We start from the raw sequence: 6654 nt of genomic DNA on the forward strand, positions 1-6654 counted from the left end.
AGGAGCTCAGTCAGAGTCTCCAGGTAATACAGTTGGAACAACCAAACCGAAGAGAGTTAAATAAAGATGGGAAGGACTCAGGAAGCAGTGAAGCACATTGGGGCTAACAGTGAACACAGGAGAGGAAGAGGCCAGCAGAAGCTAAAGGGGGGGTGTGATGTAAAGGACAACACAGAAGAGGATGCATCCCTCAGTAGAAGAGGCAGCCAACAGAAAGCAAATGTATGGCTTCACACTACACTGAGTCTTTGCTGTCTAGCTGGAGCCTTGTGTTAACTGAACCCAGTCTAATGCCAAGTGTCAAGGAAGCCCATTGAGGCAGACTACGTCCAGGCCCATATCCTGGGGCACAAAGCAATGTGGATCAGTGAGGAGAGTGGTTCCTGAGAGAAAATGCAAGCGTGCTTTGCAGGAATCTTGTCTCTTACAGTCTCTTATTTTGGGGCCATAGGCTTCAGAAATGTGGGAATTGTTTTGCAATAATGCCATCATCATCATCTTCATCATCATCATCACAATTCTTATTTACATAAAAGACATCTGAGAAGTTCAAGGTAACTTGGTGCATTGTGGTAGAGCTAGGATTACATTAGGTACCTCTGGAATCCTGGTTCAGTATTCCCAGCATCTCCCTAGTCACCCTGCTTCTTACCTACATGGGTGATTCATCTTCAACTTGCTTTTCTTTCCGGATACGGTCTCATATATCCAAAGTTGATCTCCAACTCTCTATGTAGCTGAAGGATGACATCGAGCTTCTGAAATTCCTGCCCCCATCTCTCAAATGCTGGGTTTATAAGCATGTATCCCCACTCCTGGTTCATATCCACCAGCACTCCTAGTGCTGGGGATTGGGCCCAAGACTTTGTGCATGTTAGGTAAGTACTTGACCAACTGAGCTACATCCCAAACCCTGTCTTCATCACTACAGCTAACAGTTCATCATAAGGGAGCCCTGTACAGAATTATCTGAATCTGTGTACACCTGCCTGTTTGTTATTTCTTATTAGTACCACATATACTATCACTTTAAAGTCCTTGGAACTGGAAGCCCAAGACTCACACCAGGTCCTGATGAAGTTCTCAGGCAGAGACTGTAAGTAGCAACAAAACCTACCTGTCTAAATGGTATCCCCTTTCAGCAGGACGCAGGGTTCTCTTGCCGTGCCTGCTGACAGCAGAGGCTGCTTGCAAGAGATGGCTCCTCTCAGGGTATGTGCAAGATGTTCTTGGCAGGTGAAGGTTTTGATGGTTATCAAATAAAGAAGCTGTTTTCCTGGGGTTCATTCCAGGAACCGTAAAGAGCTGGGCTTCAGTCAAATGTATGATGATAGATTTACAACTCTTGGGGGCTGGAGCAATAGCACAGTGGTTAAGAACACTGACTGTTCTTACAAAAGACCCGGGTTTGAATCTCAGAACCCACATAGCAGCTAACAACTGTCCGTAACTCCAGTTCCAGGGGATCTGACAGTCTCTTCTGTCCTCCACGGGCATTGCACGACACAGGTGCACTTACCTACATGCAGGCAATACATGCATACACATAAAATAAAAATAATAAATAAAATATTTAAAAAAGAAATACAACTCTTAAAGACTATGGAAATTTAGAAAGTGAAAGAAATTCAAACAAATATTTATTGTACACTCAGGTCAGGGACTTGTCTAAGAGCTTTCTAGGTCATTGAACCAAATTATTGCCATGACATTTTGAAGGAGATACAAATATTATCCTGGGATCCTATCTGTGTTGTCCAGGTCTAACCATTCTTGTTTCACTCATGTGGATGACCGTCACACCTTTTCTTCCATCTCTGGGCTATCGTACCTGCTTTTCTATTCTTGTTTTCAATTGATGATTCCATTGAGAAAACATTTAGAAGAATTCAGAGTAGATTATCCACAACTACGCACCTTCTACCACACGATGTGTGTATCAGCATGGCCCCAGCTATTATCCCTCCTGGGACCTGGGGTGATGACAGTCCTTCTTTGTGTGGGAGATCCACAGGTTCTTGCTCTCCATAATCTTGCTTAGGCACTTCTCCCCTGCGGCATCACGTTGTTACCCTCTGCTGCTTCTGTCTTAAGAAAGAGAAATTCTTCTGTTGGCACTGTATGCTCCTCCAGCTGCCTCTTTGGTTTTCTGTCCTCTTTACAATAAAACTCCTAAAAAGAGTTGTGCATTCCTGGGCTAGGGAAATGACTCAGTGGGAAAAACACTTGCTTTGCAAGGATGAGGACCTGAGTTTGAGTTCCCCAAACCCATGTAAAAACCCATGCCTGTGCCTCTATTTCCAGCATTGGAGGGTGGAAACGGGTTGTCTTTATGCACCTTTCTGTGATTACAGTTAATGCCCCCGTCTTTGCTCTTTGCAAACTGGAGTTGGATCTTCGGGCTTCTCATCGTTAGGCTTGGTTTCTGTTGGTGGCACTGTGTCTGGAGCCCTCTGGCACCTGATTCTCTCTATCCATGAGAAAGCAGTCATTGATGACTGTGACCCAGCTCCTGGATATCTCCAAGGGTTACAAGATGGTAATATTCCTTTGTTTCTTTTTTGTTTATTACCTGGAATATTCCTATAAAGTGATAGCAGCAACCATTAAGTTATCTTGACGTATAGCTAACTGAGGAAAGATAGGTTTTCAGAATAATGCTTTGAGCAGTCTCAAAATACCACTATTAAAACATTTCAGTATGTATTTTTATTTTTTATTTGCTGCATGGACTGAACATAGGTCCTGCTAGATATGTACTGTACCACTGAGCTACACCTCCAGTAAACTCATGAGTTTTTACAGATGTTATGTGTCAATGAATGGCCACCTTTAGTTCTTACTGATGCTCTTTCTTGGCTAGTGGTAGCCACAGTTGGTGTATGTTCTGTTCTGTACATGAGCTTTTGATATTTTGTTCATTGCTATGTCCCCAGCATTGATTAATGAGTCAGAATAGTGCCTGGTGTATAATAGGCAGAACGCCAAATCTTGTTGGCTGGAGGACTGTATTCACACACACCTACATTGTGTAGATAAGGGAACAGGGCAGAGACATTAGGGCTTACTCAGTCACACAACTAGTGTGGGGGAGAGCAGGTCTTGGGGCCAGAGAGTTCACATTCAGATTCTAACCTTAACCAAAGCACAGATGGCCAAAAGGTTAGCCAGGATGAAAATATAAATTGGTCAAAGAGTGGCTCATATTCATGAATGGTCAAATCCCAAAGAGGTCCCTGAAATGAGGGAGGACTCCTGGGGCTGCCTTATTACATGGGCATCTCCCAGCAGGAAACCATATTTGCTATGCACTAAAGTGATGCTTGACAGGAATTACTGTATTTCCATTTTGCAGTAACTCTCATTGCCATAGTATCTGAGATAGCCAAGGGTCAGGAAGATGGAGTCGCTTGCCTCAAGTGACACAGCTTATAGATGGTAGGGCCAACCCTGCAGTCCATGCCTGCCTGATTCAGAATGAATGCGTACTCTTTCTGTGGTTTCTGATTTCCAAAATACTTTGGGACAGGATGTTCTTAGGGCAGTCTCTTATAGTGTGTCTAGTACCTTAAGTCTGGAGACATTTAGCCCCTCTGTTAGATGTCTTATTTCCCCCATCTTCCTACATATGTATCCTGTTGTCCTTCAGAGTCTGGCTTAAATACCACTCTTGTCCTGTTCTCTTGTCATATTTCCATGGTCCACTGTTTCTCTTCAGACTCAACTGCTTCCAATAGTTGTGTTGTGTTGTGTGTGTGTGTGCGCGCGTGTGTGTATGTGTACTTACACCACAGCATGGGATCAAGTGCTGTGAAGTCAGGTTTCATGCCTAGCTCATCCTTGTGTTTCTCTGCCTCTTTAGTGCTTAGGTTACATGCAACATCACATCTGGCTCTTCTTTTTCTTAAGGTAGGTTCTAAGGATTGATCTCAGATCCTCACACTTGGAAGACAAGAGTTTACTGACTGAGCTATCTCCCCAACCATATCTGTACTTAATTTTAACCTTATTGTTTGAGAAATATATGAGTATATTATTATACTATATTGTTATAGATAGTGTATTATTATATATAATAATATATTATAACTTTAAATGCCTAAATGAACATATTTGATCACTATATGTGTGTGTGTGTGTGTGTGTGTGTGTGTAGTATATCAAAACATTACCCCATTAGTATACACATTTATGTGCCCATTAAAAATAAAAGTTAACAAAAACTTTAGAGATTACCAATTTCTAGAAATTACTGACTGATACCCTCAGTGGATTCTTACAGAAAATTTCAGGCTGCTAGTACAGGAACAGAGAAGAATGGAAACAGTTATTCTAAGGCACCAATGATTTGAAGTGTTTCTGCAAAATCACTGATAGCTAATTTATTTCAAGGGCCCAAGTGATTGGGCTTGTTTCTTTCTGGAGAGATTGGTGAGCTCTTGGTTGGGTGAGAGGTACCAACACTTTTACCCTGGAATGTAGTGCCTTGGTGCCCTGTAGCAACAACCTACATGACACAGATATTGTGGCTGGCTTCCTGGAAAGCATACTTATCCCAGTTAGTTTTGTTGTCAATTTGACACAAATTTAGACATACCTGGGAAGATAGAATCTTGGTTAAGGAATTTCTTCCATCACATTGCCCCATGGGACATTTTTCTTGATTGCTTATTGATGCAGAAGGGCCCAGCCCACTGTAGGCAGTGCCCTCCCTAGGCAGGGAGGTCTGGGCTTTATAAGAAAGGTAGCTGAGCAAGCCAAGGAAAGCAAGCCAGTAAGCAGCATTCTTCCATGGTCTTTGCTTTGGTTCCTGCCTTCAGTGTTTCCACCTGGAGTTCCAGCTTTGGCTTCTCTTGATGACGAACTGCTAGCTGCAAGCAAACAAAACAAAACAAAACAAAAACCCCAAAAGACAAAACCCAAAACAACCCTCCATATTCTCCCTAAGTTCCCTTCGGTCATAGTGTTTATCACAGCAACAGACAACACACTGAAACAGTACCTCTCAACCTCACCTTGACTGGCTGTGTTCGATTCTCTATACTGTTCACCTGTGGCTCTGCTCAATCTTCTCCTCAACGCCCCTACTCCCTATCCTACCTCTTCTCTTTGGTCGGATGTATGTACCTAGTACAAACACTGGGGAGGCTGGGTCTGGTCACAGTCCAACACTATCTTCAAGGGCACAGAATTTTGAGAAGTAGCATTAGAAATGCCCAGTTTGCTCATGGCGCTGGGAAGTGGAAACCCTGATGGGCTAAGATCCACAACAGGAAGCTCCTGAAACAAAGGAGTCAACTGCACTAAAATAGCTCAGGCTTCCCCTTGAGAGAGGTGGAGACTAATTCTAGGAGGGTAAACTGCAAGGGAATCATAAGCAGGTGCTAAGGCTGAGGACAACCTGACTACCGAGAGCAGGCGGAGATGGTGAGGAGCAGAGGAGATGGCCCAAGGAATTCCCTACTTTTCTAACTAGGTGCCTTGTAATAGGGGTTTTAGAAGTATTTGAAATCACAAACTAAATGTGGTGCATCTTCCTGGGACATCAGTTTTACTTGAGGAATGAGGAACATTTTTTACGTTAAGATAAATACAGATGGGCTAGGGATGTAACTCAGTTGGTAGAGTGTTTGTTTAGTAGGCATAATGCCCTGAGTTGGAACCTCAGCACTGTACATAAAACAGGCCTAGTGGTACATACCTGTGATCCCAGCATTTGGGAGGTAAAGGTAGGAGGATCAGAAATTTAAGATCATCCTTGGCTTCAAAGTGGATTTTGAAACCAGCCTGGATATGTGAGAGTCTGTCTCAAAGAATGAAAAAAAAAATACAGAAATATTATGGAATAAAGTATTTTTTAAAACCATGAATTTTAAGGTAGAAAATAGATATTTCTCCCCTTTTTGCTGTATCATTTTCTGCCATTTTTCTAGACCCCAGGAATTTTTCTCTATCACAAGGAGGTGCAGGCCCTTTGATTCTACCCACAGCCAAAGGCCGGAGCACATGGGGTGTTGAATCACTGTATGTCAGAGCATGGAGTAGCCTGAGAAACTTTCCCCATGAGCATCCAGGGGTCCAAGGCAGCAGTTGACTGGTCTGCTTAGTGGCAGAGGCACATCTGAAATTCTGTCTTAACCTTTTAACCAAGGACTGTTTGTACTGCCAGAGGTCTTCAGGATTGGAGTGGGCCAAACGACCCAACAGGCCAGGCCTTGCCACAATGATCAGAATGCCTTTGTTGGGAATCTGCCTCAGCAAAGTAGTAACTTGCAAAACGGAATGTACAAGGATCTTTACAGCAACATTATGAAAGTGGTGAGCACATAAACAACCCAAAAGGTAGACTGGCTCCATCTGTTATGGAAATTCATTCAGTGCAACAATGTGTATCATTAAAAGTCCCCTAGGGAACAATTCCCACTGGTGGGGGGTCTCCATTATGGACACAGGGCCAGAGGAAACAGCACTGTAATCCATGGGTGCTAGACTCTAGGGGATTTCAGTGTTTTTCAGTATTTTCTTTATAGTTTTCTGTCATTTTCAGGTTCTCTACACTGATCATTGACTACACTTATTATCTCTTATCCAAAATGTTCAGAACCAGAGCACTTTAAATTTTGTATTTTTTCAGATTTTGCAATATTGATGAGA

Source organism: Nannospalax galili, unplaced genomic scaffold (genome assembly GCF_000622305.1).
Source record: "Nannospalax galili isolate Female #2095 unplaced genomic scaffold, S.galili_v1.0 scaffold567, whole genome shotgun sequence".
Classification (NCBI taxonomy): Eukaryota; Metazoa; Chordata; class Mammalia; order Rodentia; family Spalacidae; genus Nannospalax; species Nannospalax galili.